Genomic DNA, 23,812 nt, shown 5'->3' with positions numbered 1-23,812 from the left:
TTCATGTTTCGGCTTCTAGTTTTGTTTTTCCATTTCAATACACTGTTGTGCAGCAACAGCAGCGCAAACACTCAACGCTGTTCCGGGTTTTCTTCAGTATCTTCCAAGGATCACAGGCATGCAGCCATTGGTTCAAGGTTCGTCCTTCCTTCATCCTTGAAGTTACTGGTTCTGTAACAAACGACACCAGGCTTTGTTTAAACAGGTATTGATGTTTCTCTTCCACTGTGATTTGTTACAATTTCTCATTATTTGCACCAGGTTCATCTACTAATCCAGTTGTTGATCTGCGCAGATGGTTCATCACCATCCCGTCAGGGTCGAGGGATTTGTTTATTCCGCCGGTTGCCCAATGCCAGGTAAGGATTCAAGACTTATGTCCTCTTACATGTGACTTGTCCGGGTTATGCTGAACCATTATTCCCTTGGCAGGGATGCCAGACTTATATTTCGGATTTGTCCCTCTGCACGAGCCCAGGGTCCCGGCTTAGTCGGAACTCCTCTGCTAGGAGGCATGTCATTCTGAGTTCGCCCGTAGCCATTTATTTAGCTACTGAACTGTTGTTTAACTATGTACTGATTCTCCGTGAACGCAGTCATTATTTATTATTACACTGTGAATTCGAACTGTAAGGTTTTTGATTTTTTGTTAGACACTGGGTGAAATACGATACAGGAACACGGATAATCCCGTGGTTTCAGTACTATTTATAATGTTTTTCTCTGGTTAAGTGTTATTTCCGAACTGGCTTGTTATCAGTCTTTAATGTTGGAATTATATGTTTTATTTACAGAGAATACTGCTGTTGTTTCTTCCAATTTAATGATGCATCTGTATGTGATATGTTTCTGGCTTTGGCGCCGCGGCCAGCTAGGCACAAGCTGTGGCTCGGTCCGAGGGGGTTCACCATAGCGAAAGGTTGCTGGTTGTGGTTGCATGCAACCATAGATACCATGTATCTACCTTGGCGTTTATACTTATTATTTCGTTATGTTAAACCGTGAATGTGTATGGTTCCCTTGGTTCATGCGACACAGTTATACATTTATTGGAAAGGTTACACTGTAGACATGTTTCGACAAAATCTTTATGATTTCTTGCAGTTCAGTTGACCGGGTTAAGACATCGCATTACCGGGTTTTAATGTTTGCACCATTTATTTTATAGATGATAGCACAGTTTGTTCTTTTAATTTACTTGGCCCGCGAGGCTCTCTAAGTTCACTCATGAGTATATATCAGAGTATCAGGGTTTACTACCATTCTCTTTAGCCGAGAGCGCCTGTACATTTTTTATTTTTTTTCTGAATGCGAAGATTCTAGTCTGTACTTTCGCTTTTACATATAAATGAGGGTTCTTACTATACCTTTTCTTGATAGGCAATTTATACTGCTACAGATGTTATGATAAACCATTTATCGTGTTTCTATTATTTCTTTAAGGAACCATGCAAACTTAGTTCTGTCGCTGTCTTTCATACAGACTTTAGTGTTCTTTCCTTCATTTTGTATATTCAGTTCCGTTTCTACATTCGATTCTGTTTCTATCTTTCATACAGAATTCAATATTTGTTTTCATAATACTATTTAAGGAGAATAGCCAGATAACTTTCCACTTATTTCACTTTTCTCAGTACAGTACAATACAGGAAAACATTTCAGCAGATGTATAAGTAGTAAGCCATACCTGCTTATCTGCCAAACCTATTTGTAATGCTTGTCAAACCACCCGTCCGTAGGAAGATTCCTTCACGATCTTCCACCCCCAAGCACTTGCAGACCCTCTTGACTGCAGATTCTCTGGCTCTGCCAGGTCTCGCTATCTGGTCCTAACCAGACATAGCACATACAGGAAAATTCCTTTCCCTTCTCCTATGCTATCTGATCATAACCAGACATAGCATACTTTTCTTCTCTGCCATCTGATCCTTACCAGACTTGGCAATCTTTCCCCCTTTTCCTCTGGGGACTCAACTACCCCCCAAGGTAGTTAGGGTTCCATTCTTTTAACTGCCTCCATAGTTACTAATCATGTTTAAACATATGCTCAAATCACATAGTACTAACACAATTTTTAATTAACAAAACACTAGCAATAGAGTTATTTACTTTTCAAATAAAGTCTTTGTCCATAATTACTTTACTATTTACCAACATTAACTTTTCACGAGGGATGTTACACTCCACCTTTCTCCCTCTATGTCTTTCTTCTTCTTCCTTCTCTCTCCCCCTGCAACTCCATCTCTATATCCTTCTCTCTCTTGAGTCCTTTCTCTCTCCCTTTCTGGCCCACCTCCCCCTTCTCTCCCGCCATCTCTCTCTCTCTCTGTCTCTCTTCCCTCCAACTCTATCACTATCTCCCTCCCTCTCCCTTCCATCTTCTTCCCTCCCTCTCTATCTCTTCCCTAGCTCTCTCCCCCCTTCACTTTGTTTGTTGTCATCAGTTGGATCCTTGGTTAAGATGGATCTATGTTGGTTCTTACTAATATTATTTATATTATATAAATTCCACATCTTTAAATATGAAAGTATTCTTATTTTAAATTTTAATAAAACCTTAATTTATTTTCTATGAGAATATTTTTAGTAGTCGTGAGGATAGAGGATTTTGATATATCTCAAAACTAATTATAACATTTTTCCTTTTAGCTTCAATTAAAAAAATGTTATAAAATTAAATTAAAAGAAAATATTTTTATTCTAAAATAAGTTATGTTTTTTGGGATTTAGTATTGATAAACCATGGTATTGTAACAAAGCCTACTTACAAGTTAATAATATCCATGGCAAAGTGGGGGTGAATATCCATGGTTCATGTCAGATTGTTGAAAAATATTTTTATTGTGAAATAAGTTATGATTTTTGACATGTGGTGTTGATAAGCCATGGTATTAGCCCATGCTATTATAAAGAAGCCTATTCACAAGTTCATAATAGCAATGGCACAGTGGAGTGATCATCCATGATTAGGAACTCTTGTCCTATTGTTATAAAATATTTTGATTGTGAAATAAGTTATGTTTTTGAGCATGTGGTACTGAAAAGTCATGGTGTTGGCCCATGGTGTTGTAACAAAGTCTATTTATAATTTAATAATATCCATGGTAAAGTGGGGGTGAATATCTATGGTTAAGAATATTTTCATATTGTTCTAAAATAGTTTGATTGTGAAATAAGTAATGTTTTTTTGGGCACGTGGTATTGGTAAGTCATGGTATTGGCCCATGGTATTGTAACAAAGTCTAATTAAATTACAAGTTAATAATATCTACTTTAAAATGGGGGTAAATATCCATGGCTGGGAATCTCGTCATATTATGGTTTTTGGTCATGGATATTTTAACAAAGCCTATTCACAAAATGAAAATATAACAAATTGATTTTTATTTTTTTATTACTTTAACTTTTTATTATTAATTCAACCAACATGCAAACGTTTGCACTCATTACCGATATCACTTTTAACTTTTAACTTTTACTTTTCTTCTATTTTTTAATTAAGCCATTTAAAATTGTTTACATACTTACATTACATCTATACATCTACTCTATATTGGGTTGTAGAGACTCTCAATGACATTAGGTGTTGAGGGATAGGGTCTACATGATTAGTGATGTATTAAAACTTGTTGTTTGAAGATGATGATAAATTTTATGTTAGTAGAGTTTCATGACTAAAAATATTTTGAGCTTGGGTGCCTTTTGAGTATTAAAACTTGATGTTTGAAGATGATGATAAATTTTGTGGTAGTAGAGTTTTATAGCTAAATTTATTTTGAGCTTGGTTGTCTTTTGGGAATTGAGGACATTACCAATAAGATTGTGCTATTTTGATATTTAGAAAGAAAAAAAATTATGTTTGGAAGAATTATATTATGACTAGTTAGAGTGAAGGTTTAGTTTATAAGTTATATATAAACAATGATGACTAAATATAATATTTATTAATTTATTTAAAAAAAAAATTGAAAAGCTAACAAATATTTAGAGATATATTTCTAATTTTTATCATCAATCAAATTCATTATTTACAATATAACATATAAGATCTCATGACATCCAAAACCCCTAATCCCCTCGCCTAGATTAGATTGCAACCATAATGTTTTAGTCAATATTAGAAACCAATGGAATGAAGAAGCATGCGACATAAAATTACCAAAAGAAGCACCTTATGTTTAAAATCATAAAAATTAAACCCAAAAATATGTCTAAAGAGACATTTGGGGCTCCAATCTAAAACCTAGATGGAGGGGGGTTAGTGCCCTGGTTAGTGCCCCCCATGAACCCCTTCTACATGAAGTGCATACACATTGCACATGAGGCTAGTCATTAAAAGAATATAATATTTACCAATCATCCTCCTATTTGATGTTTAATTTGCATATAGAGGGTCATAAGATTGCATGATTGACAATCCACAACAATAGTGCCGATTGTTTCTCTGCACTAAGAGAACTTCTTAATGCTCACAAACATTCTTAATTGATCTTAACAGTATTTAAGTGCCTGCATTCAAAATCATTACATTTATGCCTTCAACCATGTCTCTCGATAATGGATCTTTCCTAACATTGATATGTTGTGTCTTAGAATGATAACATAGATTCTTTCCAAATAAATTTCACCCTAACTACAACATAACCTTACGATCTCCTATAGAAACCAAATATGTGAACACAATCTATGTAACCAAACATATTCCTTACTTGCATGAATGGTTGACATGTATTAAACTTTTGTGATTAAGAGTTCACTACAAACTATATCTTTCTCATGCAACTATTCACTCCTCCACATAGGTTACACATAACACCACTTGTAGAAATTTTGTGATCTTGATCTCTATCCCAGTCTATGTCTATAAAGCCATGCATGTGAAAAAACATTTCTTCTATAATTTATTTGTGGCAATAAATTTCAAAATTTGTAGTGCAGCACAGATACCTAAAAACATTTTATATAGCTTTCTAATTCTTCTTCCCTTGTTTTTACATATATCTACTCAATTTTTTCACTCCATGTCAAATTCCTAGTGTAGTATTGAACATTGCATAAATAAAACTTCCAACAACATAGGTATCATAGGACATGTCCCCTCCCTCTTATCATGACATGAGATGCTGATCGATAGATAAATTTACAGTTAGAGGAAATGGGAGGAATAGGGACCTTGAGACCACATTCCTTCTTTCTCAGGAAAATCTAGGAAGATCCACACAAAGGGATCATAGCTTGCTGTCCAAACTTATCAAAACATAACCTTGAGGGTGTTGAGGAGAATTTAACCCATGAACTTCGAATGGGAAGGTTCTTCTAGTAATGATATCTTGACCAACTAAGCTAACCCTACTAGATTTTTAAAAATAATGAAAAATCTAGTAGATCCACCTCAAGGGATCGCTTCCTTCCATTTCATTAATAGAGCCCAACCCAAGGATCATCGAGGATAATTGACGTCATGACCTCTCTGTTGAGCCGTGCAATAGGTATGTATTTACTCTTGATTATTACACTTTTCCTCTTTTCTTATCCATCTTATGCCATAATATAATAACAAATTGATAGGATTTTGATAAGGAATGAATAAAACAGATCTTGATACAATTTGAATGACCAAAATAACTCTCGTTACTTTTTATGTAGAAAAACAACAAAAGGAACAACTCTTGTTCCCAAGTCAGAACAACGAGAGATAATCGAGGAAAATGAGACACGTCAGGTGTGGTCGAACCAAGGAACAAGTCAAGGTGATCAGCGTGAGATAGAAGAATTTTCTAAACATAGAATTTAGTTGTGAACCCCTCAGGATCTCTTGATCATGAGGGATCACATTTATCTTTTCCTTTTGACTATAAAACATAACACCGAAGAGGGATATATTGTCTTTTACTTACATTTGGGTGATTCTGAGAAATGAGATTGTGTTGTAATGAGAAGTGACTTTGATGATTAATATACAACTTGCGTTGCTATTCGTTCATATCTTCTGAAATTGTTAAGCAGTGTTCGCTAGTGGCTAGGGCATAGTCTCTAGTGGAACTTCGTGTTGTTCCCTATTTTATGCATTTTCTATTTCCTGCAAATTATTCTGCTTTATAGCTTTTCAGTTGATGTATTTTCGTTGAATTGGATTTTTGGTATTTATTTCATTAACGTGCAGTCATAGCTGGTTTTATTTAATTCATATCGTGGATTGAATTAGTTATCAATTAAAGAATCATTTCTAGTTAATTACATAATAGCGTGATTTATTAAATGCTTTCCTTTTACCCAATAGTTTAAGTACAGCTGTAAGAGCTCAGTAATACTACGGTGCTCTTAGTTGATTGCCATTTGAATTTGGTTGATTAAGATTGAATTGCGGTATTTTTTATATGAGTTATTTCCTTTAGAGTTACAAGCTTGAGATTTACGATTGCAACCATTTAATCTTGTATTGAATTTTGTAGCTTATTTTAAAACATTACTCTCTAGATTATAGCTTGCACATATTGTGTACACTCTTGGAATAAAAAAGCTTACCCAGGTTGATAATTAATGTGAGGCAATTAGGAATTTTTAAAAACACCTTTTAGCACCCAACATTTTTGCGCCATTTCCAGGGACAGTGTTGCAATTTTACAAAGAGTGATATATGTTTGCTGAGAGAGAATTGGGTATTAAAAACAAAAGGTAAGAACCTGTGTACTGAGCGAGTAAAATGCTCACTCCTCCGCTCGCTTTCCAACAGAATTGCGTAGGAATTTAAGATAGAAATGAATGTTTGTATTTTTGTATGAATGAATATGAAGAAAAGACCAGAAAAAGGATATAATTCCTCCCCCCAAACCTAAAAAATCCAAGGGACCAGTGACCCTTGGACTATCAACCTTTGTTGATGAAATCATAAGAAAAGTTGAGTCTCAGTAATCATTAGGACCCTGAACTATTGCTACCGGAAACCCTGCTGTTTCCCTTTAGGCCATAAGATCACCATCTGTAGCTAACGGCGAGACTCACAGTAAGACTGAAGGGTCTAAACAAAGTTTTCAGGATATTGAAAATTCACAACCATGCCCTTCACAAGAAGGGAATTCTTGCAACCTCCGTGAAGGAGAAGGAGAACAGGTATTCCTGAAATTAAATCATCAGAACCTAGATCTCCTAAAGTAGTGATTGAAGAAAGGACACACAATGTTCTAGATCAAGGTAGCGTTGTTAAAATCATCCCAACCTCTTCTGGACATCCTAGGAATAATTCTCCAGCTCCAGAGATCCCTGAAGAATATTGGCATATTTTTGACCAAATGGCCAATAATCAGTGATAGCCCTGGACATCTACGTTACAATACCCTATTGTAGACACAACTGTCAATACCCTCATGAAAGCTATTCCATTACAAATGATTCCCACCTCTCATTGCCTAACTTTAGAAGACCCTGATGCATTCCTTTTCGAATTTGATGTCCCATGTAGGGGTTACAATTACACCACTGACCCCAAGAAGCTAAAACTGTTCCCATCTAATTTGAAGGGAGCAGCCTTGTGTTGGTTTATGGGACTTGGTGGAGGTACCATCAATGATTGGGAACATATCAAAACATCCTTCCTTAAAAAACACCAAGATTCTTGCCAGACTAGAGAACTAAAAGATAAAATATTTCAAATGATAGCTAAGACTAACGAGACTTTGGAAGAATATGTGGAGCATTTCCAATATAATCTGCAAAGCTCTGCTTATGCAAATCTCCCTGATAATGTTCTAAAAATCATAATGATTAAAGGTATGAAAGACCAATGGGTAGAAACACTAAATATAATGGGTAAGGGTGATATTTATCAAGAATATTATGACAATATTATAGACTTGTGCATCAGGTGCTACAGGGGCAGTACAAGGCTGAAACCAGCTAGACGCGATGCGATCACCAGAGATAGCATAGCCTTAGGAGGAAGCATTACAAGAGTAGAAATCGGTGATCTATTGGACAATTTCAAGACTAATATCCTGGGAACCCTAACGACACAATTGGATATCATGCAAGTTAAACAAAAGCAGGCCTAGACAGAATAGAACTTGGCTATTTTCTATCCCCGTTGCAGAAAAAACACAGTCATAAAGAATGTCTGCTAGATATGATACAGGCGTGTGCCATATGTACCAACGGGTATGCCACGGAAAGTTTCCCATCGCTCCCAGGATTAAAAGCAGTCTTTAAGGAAGCTGAAGAAGAACTAGAACTAACATATCTGCTAAACTAGCGTTGTGAATGGCAAGCACGTCAGATAGGTATGCGTACCATCCCATCTTCATTCTTTCCTCATTCGCAATATAATTCTCAGCAATATTCAAGCATAGCATGGCAGAACCAGCCACCTTTTTCTACTTGGCCACCTCAAACATTTTCTATGCCACCATGGCCCAACCAGTCAAATCCAAACAATAATTGGTCAAATCCCTCTTACCTGCTACCATTCTGGAAAAAAAATCCCTATCCATCCCAATGGTCCCCTTCCACCTCACAAAATCAAAACTAGCAATCAAATTGGCAAAGATTCATGAACCAGCCTATGGGGACAATTCCTTTGTCTCAACCTACTTTACTAGCACCTTATACATTGCAACAAAATCCTTAATCTAACATACAACCAGAACTCCCAGCGCAACCCAACCCAAATCCCAATAACAGACCGATCCAGTTAGTACAAATCATTGAAGGTTTGGACCGTGAAGCAAAGTTGAGAGGGTGTAATGAACTCAAGTTAAGGTCTGGACGCATAATCACTCCAGACGAGGATATGAACCTACAAACTGAAGAACCACACCCAAATAATTCTTTGACTGTAAATGATTGACAAGGGGAAGATACAGTCAGGAAGAAAACTCCTGAACATATCATAACTACTTCCCCACCATTCCAAGAAAGATTGTCGATACCACGCCTAATTGAACATCCTGACTTTGATCTTTTGGGTGAACTCAAGAATATCTGTATAAAAATACCCCTCCTCCAGGCTATTCAAGACATTCCAATATATGCCAAAACTATTAAAGGATTGTGTATAAAGAAGTCTGTGAGGCAAAAAAAATAACCCCAACTGTCCATGTTGTCAGGACATTGTCTGATTTATTACTAGGTAAAGAAACACCTGTGAAATATGAAGACCCAGGAAACCCCATTGTTAAATTACAGATAAATGGACGCTCTTTTCCCACTGCTTTAGTTGAATTAGGGGCAACCATTAACATTCTCACAACATCAACTTGCGAAATACTTGGCATCACAGCCTTGGAACCAACAACTACCTTGCTGGAACTTGCTGACTGCTCAGTCATTAGGCCAGAAGGAACATTACCGGATGTGATGGTTTCTGTAGACACCTGGTAATATTCAGCAGATTTTTTGATTATTAGCCCTAAGTACTAGCCATATGGACATCCTTTAATTTTAGGAAGGCCTTGGTTAGAAACCATTGATGCTTATATCAACTGCCGGACAGGCAGTATGAGCATAACTAGAGGGAATGCTGTGAAGAATCTAGCCTTATACCCTCCTGCTCAACCAAGCCTAACCATTGTAAGAACTAGGAAGAAACCTGTAACATATCCAATAGAAAATATTTGTTCACCATTGACTGTGGCAAATGCCCTTGAATTTAAAAACTAAATAGAAGATGATGACATTAATACCTTTATCAATCATCCTGCTACAATATCTAGTTTGAAATGTCATATGATTAAAGTAGTCCTTGACAATGAAATTGAAGAAGATTCCCTAAGAGATATACATGACCAACCAATATGAAAAACCACTGTCTATAATAGCAAGCCTATTGAAATCGAGCCAGGGAAGATCCTGAATATTAACGGTAATCTGAGTGATGACCAGCAACAGAAAGTTATTCAATTCCTTAGGAAATATAAATGAGCTTTTTCTTGGGATTACCCAGACATGAAAGGGATTGACCCTTAGCTCTGTATGCACCACATTCACATTGAAAAAGATGCAAAACCCATTCGAAAACCTCAACATAGATTAAATCCTCACCTAAAAGATATTGTTAAAGAAGAACTTCAGAAACTATTAGATGTGAATTTTATCTATATTATATCTAACAATAAATGGGTTTCTCCATTAGTAGTGGTCCTTAAAAAGAATTGGAAATGGCGGACATGCGTTGACTACAGAGAACTCAAAAAGGAAATGTAAAAAGACCATTTTTCCCTTCCATGCATCAACCAGGTCCTAGACACATTGGCAGGGAAGAAATTCTTCTCTTTCATGGATGGCTTCAGTGCCTACAACCAAATTCCAATTTCCCTTCGAGACCAAGATAAAACTACATTTACCTACCCGTGGGGAACATTTGCTTACAGGGTAGTACCTTTTGGATTGTGCAATGCACCTGCCACATTCCAAAGAGCCATACTTAGTATTTTTGCAGACTGGATAAATGAAGGATTGGAGGTATACATGGATGATTTCACACCCTATAGAGATGAATTTGAACAGGCATTACAGACATTGGAGAAAGTCCTGGAACGATGTATCACAACTAGGCTATGCTTAAGCCACAAGAAGTGCCATATGATGATGACAAAGGGCCTGATCTTAGGTAATTTCATTTTAGCAACTCGAATTCTGGTAGATCCAAAAAAAATATAGGTAATCCTCTTATTAGCTACTCCCTTCACTCAAATAGAGGTACATAGTTTTCTGGGATTTGTAGGATATTATCGTAGATTTGTAAAGAACTTCACACATATTGTTGCACCATTATATTCCTTAACAGGAAACATTGATTTTATATGGACTGACAAATGTGACATTGCTTTTACAGAGTTGAAACGACTACTGTCAACAACACCAGTATTACAAGGGCCCAATTGGGATATACCATTCCAGATTTCATTAGATGTGTCAGATTCAGTTGTTGGAGCAGTTCTTTGCCAAGAAGACGAAAGAAACCCTATGCTATATACTACATTAGCAAAAATTTAACTCCTACTGAGTTGAACTATACAATAACAGAGAAAGATTTTTTAGCTGTTATTTATGCTATTAACAAATTCAGACACTATATAACTACATACCCTGTAGTTTTGTATACTGATCACTTTGCTATCAAATATTTAGCTAATAAACCCATTACAAATGGAAGAGTGACACGTTGGTTACTACTTTTGCAGGAATTTGACATAACTACAAAGGATCAACAAGGCAGGGAGAACCTTGTGGCAGATTTCCTCTCCCGAGTGCAAAGAAGAAACGATGCAATGGCAGTAGAAGAGCAGTTCCCAGATAAACACCTATTTGTTGTGGTCATAAAAACACCATGGTACACAGATGTGGTGAATTATTTAGCAATAGGAAAAATGTCCAAACATCTGACACCCAGAGAAAGGAAATTAATAGTGTAGCGCAACACTCAGTTCTCCTAGATTAGAGGATACCCTTTTCACACAGGGGTCGATATGCACATCCGCAGGTGTTTCAGGGAAGATGAAATTTATGATATCTTAAAAGCCTATCACTATGGACCTTGCAGTTTACATTTTGCAGACTGCAGAACTGGACATAAAATTTTGCAAATTGGCTATTACTGGCCCACGATTTTTAAGGATGCTAATAAATTTGTCCAGGAATGTGATATCTACCAAAGGGGGGACCGCACCGACCAATTCGATGAGATTCCCATGCATTCCTAGCTAGTGATAAAACCCTTTGAGTGATGGGTGTAAGATTTTTTCCGACCAATCAACCCACCGTCCAATCAGAAAGCATACATACTGGTTGCAACACAATACATGACTAAATGGGTTGAGGTAGTAGCATTACCAAGAGCGACCGAGGAAACAATGATTAATTTTCTTTCTGAAATTTTTGTGGGATATGGCTTACCTAGAGAAGTAATTACTGATGGGGGCCACAATATTGCTGCTACATTGAAGAATCATCACATTATTCACAGAATTACCTCTTTGTATCACCCATAGTCGAACGGGTAGGTGGAGAGTACCAACAAATTAATTGAAGCTATTCTAACGAGGACAGTCTCATCGCACATACAGGATTCGGTCACTCGACTGCCAGAGGCATTGTGGGCATATCACACAACTTGGAGGAACACAACTGGATACTCTCCATATCAGCTGGTATTTGGTAAGGAACCCATTTTCCCCATACAATTTGAGATACAAACACTAAGGATAACCCAATAAGTGGGACTAGGTTTAACTGAAGACCAAATTAACAGATTACAACAAATAAATGAATTAAATGAAATTCGGCTATTGGCTCTACATCATACTGCACTCATTCAACAACAAAGAGCCAAGTGGCACAATTCCCTGATTAAGAAGAAGACATTTGATGAGGGTGACTGGGCTCTTCTTTACAATTCCAGGTTTCAAGACTTCCTTGGTAAACTGCAGACTAGATGGTTAGGTCCCTATAAAATAAAGGAAGTACATGACAATGGCACTCTTACATTGGCCACCATTGATGGGTCTGGTTTTTCCTTCAAAGAAAATGGGAATCGAGTATGCCTATAACAAAAACCACTCACAAGAGAATCCTTTTATCAATAGATACGCGAAGACTCCACCATGCAAATCTTAGCTACAGAAGGAAACCCTTCGGCAACTTCATTGCTGTAAAAAGTTATTCCTTTTTGTAAAAAATGTAAATCTGATTGCTAATATGATTTTCTACGTTTTTTTATTTTTGTTGTTCCCACTTTGGAACAACACATTTGATTTTTGTTGTTCCCACTTCGAAACAACACGTTTGATTTTTGCTATTTCCACTTTAGAACAACACATTTGATTTTTGGTGTTCCCACTTAAGAATAGCACGTTTGATTTTTTCTGTTCCCACTTCAGAATAGCACGTTTGATTTTTTCTGTTCCCACTTCAGAATAGCACGTTTGATTTTTTCTGTTCCCACTTCGGAACAACACATTTGATTTTTGTTGTTCCCACTTTGGAACATCACATTTGATTTTTGTTGTTCCCACTTCGGAAAAACATATTTGATTTTTGTTGTTCCCACATCGGAACATCACATTTGATTTTTGTTGTTCCCACTTCGGAACAACACATTTGATTTTTGTTGTTCCCACTTCGGAACAACACATTTGATTTTTGTTGTTCCCACTTCGGAACAACACATTTGATTTTTGTTGTTCCCACTTTGGAACAACACATTTGATTTTTGTTGTTCCCACTTTGGAATAGCACATTTGATTTTTGTTGTTCCCACTTCAGAACATCACGTTTGATTTTTGTTATTCCCACTTCGGAACAACATGTTTGTCTTTGTTTTTCCCACTTCGGAACAACACTTTTGTTTTTGTTTTTCCCACTTCGGAACAACACGTTTGTCTTTGTTGTTCCCACTTCGGAACAACACTTTTGTTTTTGTTGTTCCCACTTCAGAACAACACTTTTGTTTTTGTTGTTCCCACTTTGGAACAACATGTTTTTTTTTGCTGTTCCCACTTCGGAACATCACCTTTTGTTGTTTATTGTTTAAATACTACCTATCTTTTTAGAATTTGTTGTTGTTCCTTCTTTGGACCAACATTTTTGCTTCTTAAAGTCATGTTTTCTTTTCCTTGCAATGTTGAATAGATATCCAGAACTGTTCCTAGCTAATCTCAGCCCCATTTTTCTGATTCCCTTTAATGGTATGAAGTACAATAATTCTATAAGCACGGGAATTATGGATTCTATTAAAGCAGGTGAATATCCTTAATGTTATCATCTTTAACAAGACAACTTCTTGATGATATATTTCTTAAAAAGAATGGGGAAGGACACAATTATTTATATATTACTTTGTTGTATTGATTTCTTCTGTATATAATATTGATTAATCATCTTTGCCATGTTGTTGCCACCCCTTCTTGGTTATAATCCTCTCTGTCTATTATAAGCGAGATTATGGGTATATTTTTTTCTATTGATATGTTCAACTTCTTCCACCATCCCTGCTCTTAAGGACTACTGAGCCTCCCTCTATTTATTATAAAAAATGTGTAAAAACAATAAATTTTTCCTACAAATAGAGGATGGGTGGTCTCTTTAAGAGCTAGCCTACCATGTTCATAAGGATGTAGCAATATTACATTCCCACTATGGCCACCACACCAGGGTTATGATCCAAAGGATGGCTAAAATATCCTTGGAACAGGAGGTCTCATCATGAACTGACCTGATCACTTTTTGCTACCTCCCAGTGAATGACAGTGCGGTCATCTGGTTACCATGCCAGCACAATGATCTCTTCTGCAGAAACAACAATGGAATGCTCTAACTATAAATTGAGGATCCCGAATCATATGGGTTAAAAAGCAACTCTGTCAAGGCTATGGATGCCTGCTAGCAATAGAATCTCTGCTTATGGTATTGAAGTTCCATTTTCAATAACAATAATTATTATAATACCCTCTTCTTAATTTTCTTTTTATCAAGAGAATTATTTCCTTAATTTCTCCCTACCTTGAACCTTGATGCATGAGTTAATGTTTTTAATCAATCATATCATTTGCAACTGGAGTATCATTAGCAAAGCATTTTTCTTGGATATTGTCGTCCTCTTTCCTTACCGCATAACCTATCATCAACCAAAGCATCTTGTGTATTATCAATAACCATCATTACACACCTTGCTTTCATAATATCCATACCTTTTACAGTTCTCCCATTAATATACGTACTCTGTCCCATATTAATGTTGTATCTTTCACCCTTGTACGTTGCCATCAGAATAGCATTCACCCATCCATTCAGTCATAGGCGACCTCTCATCTTGAAGGAGGGAGGGTACCTTCGTCACACTCATGCATGCAGTATAATTGTTTTATTGAATTTCATAGGTTGATATGGTTCTCTATGATCATGTGGCATGTGGAAAAATAATAGTCCTCGAGTTTATGAATTTTCGTTTAAAATTGGAAAGCTTAGTTATTACAACTTGTTGTTCTCTCTTTGTCGATGTTTTTTTTTGTGTTTCCTCCTCTACACTAATCCTTTGAAATAGTAGGAAGAAATCAAGAATGATGGCGGGTAAGTCAGTGCACCGAGAACCTGTAGTGCTGGAAATCTCCAATAGAGCCAGAGAAATTTTGGTCCACGTAGGGTGGACAACATACCTCACAAGATTTCAGCCCACTAGTGAGGAAATTGCTATTGAATTTCTACAACATTTGTAGAATGGGAAATCCCTGGTGAGAGGTAGAAGAATTACAGTATCAGACGCTATAATAGTTGAAGTAGCTGGGCTACTGACGGAAGGAACCACATGGCCAAAGAAATAGATAATGTTAAAAGACACAGTGGACATTTTCAGAGATGTTGGCGAGGAATGAATCAAGAAAGGCAAGGGCATACAACCATCTTCTTTGGCAGAACCATGGCGTGAGTTGGAATATATTGTCTAGAGGTACATTACCTGTAATGGATGACGATATGTAGTAAGACCATGACAACTCAAAATTTTAGCTATTTTGAAACAAAAGATCACTGTTAATCTGTCATCTTTCTTGAATTTATTACTGCATGATACCGCCGATAGAATAAGATAGGCTAGGCACCTAGAAATAGTAGTTAGCCACAATGGATTGATAAGAATAATTGTTACCCACAACCTCGTTCAACAAATCTTAACTTGGGATGGTCTCATAGAGTCCTTGGAGATTATCCACAACCCTGTAATTCAAAGTCCTGAAATTTTGGCAATAATCCAGCATGGCCTTGTTCCCAAAAGGAAAAGGTCTATCCTCTAAAACAGTGAAGCCCACAAGCACAAGCGTTTGCAAGGCTATATCTGGCCCAAAGAATGTCTATAGATAGCATCAAATAGCGTGTAGAACCATCTAGGCCAATTAGTATACAGGACTCTGAGTTGGAACCAGAGGAAGAACTTGAAGAAAGGGAAGGATGTCATCCAGAATCAGAACCTGGGGAAGAGGCCAATTGAGAATCAGAACCTGAGGAAGAGGCCAATTTAGGAAAAGAACCCGAGGAAGAGGATAGACTGGACTCAAAACAAGAAAGGGCACAACACCTTGATGATGAACTGGAAAACAAAGAAGAATTGCCTCAAGCATCAACCATGAGTCCCCAAAATGATATTCTGCAGGATTTTGAGACAAGGATGGTTTAGGTCCTAGCAAATCTAAATGCATACATGTAGCCTGGACGATCACTTGATCCTAACTTAATGGAAGCTCAATCCCCAGAAGATTTTGGGCATATAGAAATTCTACCCTATAAACAAAAAAAGGAAGCAGACACAGAAATTATTCATGAATCAAACAACTAGTCTGGTGACATAGTTCTATTAGAACACAGCCATGATAAACAATGATGAGCCCCAAAAATGGACAATTATTTGGGCTCATTCAACCTCCTAATTTGACTTAATCCACCATTCTCATTAGTTTATTGCATGTTTTTGATTATATTTATGTTAATAAAGTGAATTTGGTTAGTCATTATGCCAACAAGTCTAATGGGTGCTTTGTGTATCCTTTTTGGTCAATTTGGAGACAAAATTGAAGGTCTTAATGAGCACTTGGCAGCCAAATTCGTGGGAAGACAAGGGAGAGGATTTGTAGGAAGGTGTCCCCTTCATTTATGGACCCTTACCTCGAATTCTCCACGATCAGCTCGGAGTTCAAAGGCCACCAAATCAATCAACACAAGGGCAACCAAGCAAGTCAAGTAGGACTGCTGTTAACTACAAGTCTTGGGCAGCCGAGTCCCTAAAGTTTAGGAGGACTATTGGGTCCTCAATTTGTATAAATAAGAAGGCTTAGGGCCTCATTTTGGTTAGCCAGTGGATGTTAGCTAGTTAGCCAGTAGATAGTAGCTAGTGGTTAGTCATTTTGCAGCCATTAGTTAGCTAGTTTGTAGTTCGATTTTTATGCAATACATTAGCTTTGCTTTCAGCTCATTTTCAAGTCCTTCTTGTGGACAATCTTGATGTAACTCTTCATTTCTTGATCAATAAAGATGAATCCAGATTTGCACCAGCTCTAAATCTCTCTTAGGAGGCTGTAGCTCTTGGGGTTGGGCCCATCTCAAGCGCCCAGTACCTCCTTTGTTTATCTTTATGTGTTTTGCTGCATTCTTAAAATAAAATCTGCTATCTAGATTTAGATCTTTCTTTGTTATTTAGATTTCTTTTGATGGTTAAAGTAGCTTTTTATGTTTGGAATAGAGTGGTAGGATTTAGTCATGCATTCAGACCTTTTGGACTGTTCTTGCTCACGTGTTGTACATGGTTTCCTTGCAAATAAAGCTGTTGTCCATTCTTGTTACTGTTAGCTAGATCATATTAGGGTAGCATAACTAGATCTTTGTTTTCTTGCATGTCTTTGTTTGTTCAGTTTGAAAAACCACTTGCAGAGTACCTCTTATCCTTCCTTACCTGCCCATACTCCATCCAACCTACCTGCTTCATCCGTCACTTATAAACCTTACCTTACATTTGCCTCATCCGCTTACTTTGCCATGATTCTCATCTTCTTGTGCAACATCGCTTCACCCATCCTTGAACAAATACAATCACTGTTTAGCCTCATCCACCAAGTCCTAGACCTCTTCACACCCCTATTTCACCTCCATACTCATTCCTCCATCTTTTTCCCTCCATCCATGCTCCAAAATCCCATTTCGAAACATCCTGTAGAAGAATTACAGAACATCCTGTAGAAACCCCTGCAGACTTCCTGTAGAAGTTCATAAACACGGTTGCATGGCATCCAAACTTTGTGAAACTCTCGGAAAGAATGTTAGGGATCCCTTAGAGCCTCTCTATACCTTCCTGACCTCTTCCATGCATTTCTCCTCCTTGATCCACCTCTGCACAATGAAAAGCCAGTTAAAAGCACATGGATGATAATTCTAATAACTTAATCAAAAATACAAAAAGATGTTTTCTTCAGATAGTGATAACTTAGAAACATGCATTTTACCTTCCTAGAAGTAATGGCATCTCTTTTCGTAGTTTGCATTCTCTCCTTTGCATCAGTAGGACTAGCTGGTAGAATTAGGGTTTGCTAGGGTTTGCGTTTATTTTTGGCTTTCACTTTCTTTTCACAATTAGATTAGCTTCTTTCGAGTTAGCTTTCATCCATCAATTAAAAAGCTTCTTCTAAGAGCTCATAGAAGTTGGCTTAAGCTCCTAGCGGACTTGTGCCAGCTGACCAAGTGACAGTTGCGGCAAGAGCTAGTACTTGTGGATACAGCACCGTCGCTTCCAAGTTTGTTACGAACTATCGGGTTGATAAAATTAAAGAAGGGAGTCCCAGGAGTTGTAGCATTATTTCTACAATACTGGAGCCCACCATCTTTTTGGCACCATTGCCGGGGAAGCGTCAGAGTATTGGTGATTGTCGCTTTTCTTCTATTTTTCACTACAATCTTCTGCTAAGTAGTTTATTTCATTTCCATTATGCAATTTCGTTTATGCGAAAGTAGATTAGCATTTCCCGCTTTCATAGATTAGCATTTCAATTCCGCAAGCGTAGACTAGCATTTCATTCCTGCAATTTCATTTGAGCAAAATAGATTTGTCCTTTCCTGCTTTCATTTCAATTCCGCATTTTCATTTTAGCAAGATAGTTAGTTGCAGTTCAATCTATTTCAGTTTTGCAGGTAGAAGTAGGAAAAAAGCAAAAATCAACCAAAAATATTTCATTTCATGCATTGTAGGAGTAGAGATAAGTTAGAAAAATGATTGCACAACACCCCCACTGCTTCGCACAGCCAACATTCTCTCTTCTTCGATGGCTGTGATTAAAGAACCCCTGGGTGGACATCAAGGCATATTTAAAGAACCTCTAGGGAAGAAGAAGAAGAAAACATTCCTCTGGAGAAAATGGCTACAAGTAGAAATGTTGGGAGCAATACCTTGTCCAAGAATGAGTTTGCAACTCAAATGGAAGATTTCAAGAGTGATATGAGGCAGTTTCTTGCCATGCAACTGGATACCTTACAGATCCAAAGGAAGCAAGAGGGAGCCAAGAGCGCTTTGGTCATCTTTTGTCCTAGGTGCACTAGAAAGCATCCTAGGAACGAATGTCCAATGCACTCCCTAGAAGTGTGTTTCATCTGTGAAGAATACCATCCTACAAATCAGTGCCCTTCCTTGCCTGGACTTAAAGTTGCATATCAGAGAGCCAAAGGAGCCACTGAACCACTCCATTATATGAACCAAAGGAGGCCGCATGGGCCTAGATCTTACCAGCAGGAACTGCAAGGGACATCTGAGACCTATTATGACCCCTATCAAGCCACTTTCATGCCTTCTTGGGGTCCCCCTGCTCACCCTTCATGGTTCACACCTCCTCCTTGGTCATATTCTCCTTGTTCCTTCACAGATCCATATTATGCCCTACCAGTTGCTCATTCATTTCACTCTTATGCTCAGCCACAGCCTCAGTGGAATGCACCTTATCAGGAGTGGAGGCCCCAGTACAACTCTCATCCTGCTCATTTTCCTCCACCACCTGCTCATCCACAACCATCGCCTGCTCCTCCACCAAGGCAACCCCAAATGCCTACCCAACCACAATGCCATCCATCTCCATCTCAATTTCACACCTCCACTCAACTACCCGTACCATTTCCAAAGCCATACCATGGAGTAGCTCAACCCAATTGCAAAGCTGAGGGACAACATGTGCAAATGACTCCTTTTGAGCTCAATGATGTTCACCAAAGCTGAGGAAGAGTGTTGCAAAACAGAGATTATATTGACAACATTGAAGGACCAAAGGAAAAAGAAGATTCCAAAGAGGAGATCAAAGAACCATGGGCTGCACTTGATGAAGAGAAAAGATCAGAATCAGAGATCGATAGAGTTCCTTCATCGTTACCATCAAATCTTCCATGTATTCAAGAGAAAGATCAGCAAAAAGAGGAAGATGAGAAAGTCATGTTAGAAGGTGACATGAAACATGATCCAGATCAGCAAAAGAACCAAGGATATCAGAGCTATATTGAGATATGGTTTCAGAAGGTGACTAAGTTGCAGCGGTACTCTCTTCCTCAGCTATGTTTGATCCCTTCAAAATCAGATCATTTGGTCTCTAAAGTCCGGATAGTTGTCCAAGCATGCATTTCGAGCCTTCACACCATTTTTTCTCTAATCTCGATGTGCACATGGCTCCATTGGAAGTATTCTTATACTTGAAAATGATTTTGTTTTTCAAGTAGGGTAGGGTAGAAGAGAAAAAAAAAAGAAAAAAGAGAAAAAATGAAAATAAGATGAAAAAATAAAAATCTAAGGTGAAAACCTCCTCGGAGGCGCCTTAGATTGGCTCATTGATTGAAAACCTCCATGAGGCGGTCAATGGGTTGGAAAAAAGAGAAAATAAAAGGGAATAAGATCTTTGGGTGAAAACCTCCCTTGGAGGCGCCCAAGGCAGGCAATTAGGGTGAAAACCTTCATGAGGCGCCCTAGTTGTTTTTCAAAAAAAAAAACAAAATTGAATAAGAAAAAGAAAATAAAACTAATTCCATTGGCTAATTCTAGGTTGCAAGAAGGACGTTTCATGACAGGGGGGAGCACTCAAATCAAGGTTAAAGGAATTTTTCTTGTGCCTTCTACTGGAAGCTCTGTATTTCTACAGGAAACAACCTGTAGAACCTTTGGACGAACCAAATTCAAGTCTAAAATGGAATCTGATGGTGGGAATCTGTTGATTAGGCCTACAAGCACTTGTGTGTCCATCCCTTGCCTTTATCCATCATTTTTTCCACCTCATTGTGCTTCTCATTGTGCTTCTACAGGAACTTCCTGTAGAAATTGTGGGAAACTAGACATGGATTTCAAAAAGTGGTTTGGCGAACATGGTAGCTTCCTCAACGGTTTAGAAGCCCTCATGCAATCTTCCAACTCCTCCTCCATCATCTCCATACCTGCATCACAGCCCAGGTTCAGTTTTCCCTTCCATGCAAACACATGCAAAGTGCCTTGAAGCAAAAACACATAGAACATAATTTTTTTTTGCCATAACTTGAAAGCCATGCATCCATTTGACAAACCGTTTTATGGGGAATTGTACAAGGGTGATGGCAACATGATCGAGCAGTTTCAGGCCATTCTGGTGCACGGTTTCCAAGAAATCAGCCTCCATCACCATCATCCATTTTTGCATTTTCTCCATATCCGTGCATCCGTTTCAAAACCTGTTTCATGGGGATATGCATATGAGTGATGGTAACCTACCCAAGCAGTTTTAGCTGATTCCGATGCACGGTTTCCGAGAAATCGATCTCTGAAATATTCAGCCATTTTCCATTTTTCTCGAAATCCGTGCATCCATTGATCACGATTTTTCTGTGGGAGGTACATCATGATGATAGAAACATGCTCAGCAAGTTTCAGATCGATCCGCTTTACCGTTTGGGAGAAATGGCGAAAACAAGTTATGGTTCTGTGACAATGCAGCAGCAGTAGCTTGAACGTGCAGATCTGAGCGTGGAAATGGACTCCTGCAGCATGCATCTGGCTAGAGGACACCTGCACAAGGAAAACAACCAAAAATTAGCAGCCAAGCCACATGCAATCAGAAAAACCAATGCATGCAGCAATGACAGGCCACAGCAGCTCACGGCAGCCATTCAACTTCGAGGTATGTGACTGAAACTCATTCTTCTATTGCATAAATTTAATTTAAAAACTGCATGAATTAATGGAATGGTGGGATTAAGCCACGAATTATCAAGGTTAAGCTGATTGTCTTCTCTAGAACTCAGCCGGCAGTCACGCAGTACACGTGGACAGTTGACTCACGTGAAAATTTAAAAAAACAGGAAGTGTTGGCCGTTTGAACTCTAGTGCAACTGATCCAGAAGAGAACATGCAGTTCATGATAGCACTGCAGTCTGCATGTGGCCACGTATGCCTGGCCACTTCACTTCCTCACCACGAATCACGCTGTAATTGAAAAACAGGCTCGGCTGACTCTCACCACCCGGGGATTCATTTGCACCTGCAATGTTCTTAGCCGAAGTACGCGTCCTCTGCTCCCACAATCTATTAACTTGTCATCCTCCACCAAGCTTTCTCGGCCATTTTTTTTTTTTTTTTTTAAACCCACCTATGCAAGGGCGTTCTACAGAAAACGGGTGGGTCTTCTACAAGAAGTATGACACAGCTTTCAAAAGCAGAGAAAATGGATTTTTCTTCGACAAATTTGGAGTCCCGAGAAAGATAATTGCTGCAGAGGATGCCAAGCGTCTTAATGCAGTAGAATTCAGTTTTGAGGATATTGAATCCACAGCTAAAGCCATTGGAAATGCCAGTAAAGCAGTGGTATCAATAGGACCCATAGAGGATGGACCTAGTTCCAAATTTACTACAACTGATGCTTTGAACGTTATTGAAGAAGCCAAGCTAGCAAATGTGAATCATATTGTTGTGTTTATGAATCTGATGGAGGGTCTTCAAATGTTCTTGATGGAATCTCTTCATTTTTCAGCAACTTGTTTGGAAAATCAAAAATATCATTATCAGAGCTTACTGAAAGAATTGTGGAAATGGGATTAAGTTACACTATCCTGAAGGCCAGTTCCACAGATGATTTTATTTCAGAGAAAGACTGCAACCTTGTTCTTAAGGCAGAAGGAAATGCAGACGTAAACAACAAAGTAATCAATGCAAATTCAGCATTTCATTCCATGGTTTAAGGTTTCAAAGACACAAGTTGCATCTGTGGTAGCTGAGGTTTTCTCAAACACTTCCATCTCAGAGAACAAGACTATTGATGTTGCAGCCAGCCCTTCTGCACCTTCTCTGCCAGTTTATGAGCTTTTAAGTGCCATTCCAACAGATGGAAGAAAGGAATTTTTCACCGAGGCCCAAGCGAAAGCCAAAGCTGAAGAAGAAGAGCACATAGCTGCAGAAAATTCACGCAAAAAAACAGGAGCTTGCTAAACAACTTGAAGCAGAAGCAAAAAGGCTTGCAGAAAAAGAAGCTGAAGCCACTGAACTCGCTGCCCAAGTCAAGGCAGGTACTGCAACTACTTCATTCGATTATTTTGCAAGCAAGGTTAAAGCATTCGGTGTAGATATTTTTGGGGCAAGGCAAATGATGACAAGTTGGTGACAAGCCAGAAAAGCACAACCCTACAGATGTATCCAACAACATTAGTGATTGGAACACTGGCATTAAACCAAGCTGCCAAAACAGAGGGGCACAAAACCACACTAACACCCAGGGAGAAAAGACTACAGAGTAGAATGGAAAGGACTGAACAAGTCCACGTCAGTGAGGGCACCTCTAAGGTAGCCACAACCAAGCTGAAAGGAAAATCACCCACATCCAAGCAAGATATGGTGGTGCTGTCTGTTTCTACAGGAAGACAGAGAACTGTTTCTACAGGAAGTTTGGAGAAAGGGCAGCAGAACGAGAAATTGGCCGATATTTTAGCCAAGGAGGCCACCAGGGCCATCAAAGATGAGGAGAGAGATTGGTTGCGCAGAGGATGAGCAACACTTTCAGTAGGGGGATGATGATGAGCCCCAAAAATGGACAATTATTTGGGCTCATTCAACCTCCTAATTTGACTTAATCCACCATTCTCATTAGTTTATTGCATGTTTTTTATTATATTTATGTTAATAGAGTGAATTTGGTTAGTCATTATGCCAACAAGTCTAATGGGTGCTTTGTGTATCCTTTTTGGTCAATTTGGAGACAAAATTGAAGGTCTTAATGAGCACTTGGCAGCCAAATTCGTGGGAAGACAAGGGAGAGGATTTGTAGGAAGGTGTCCCCTTCATTTATGGGCCCTTACCTCGAAT

General features: G+C 38.3%; 1 pseudogene; it reads left to right on the top strand.

The window, feature by feature from the left end:
• Positions 1–22,108: 22,108 nt before the first annotated feature.
• LOC149145384 (protein PLASTID TRANSCRIPTIONALLY ACTIVE 16, chloroplastic pseudogene) lies at positions 22,109–23,114 on the top strand (annotated as a pseudogene).
• Positions 23,115–23,812: the final 698 nt, after the last annotated feature.

Source organism: Pinus tabuliformis, chromosome X (genome assembly GCF_031772625.1).
Source record: "Pinus tabuliformis cultivar Carrire ecotype Pingquan chromosome X, CPIR1, whole genome shotgun sequence".
In the NCBI taxonomy this organism is placed as follows: Eukaryota; Viridiplantae; Streptophyta; class Pinopsida; order Pinales; family Pinaceae; genus Pinus; species Pinus tabuliformis.
This window is presented reverse-complemented; position numbering and strand designations above follow the sequence as displayed.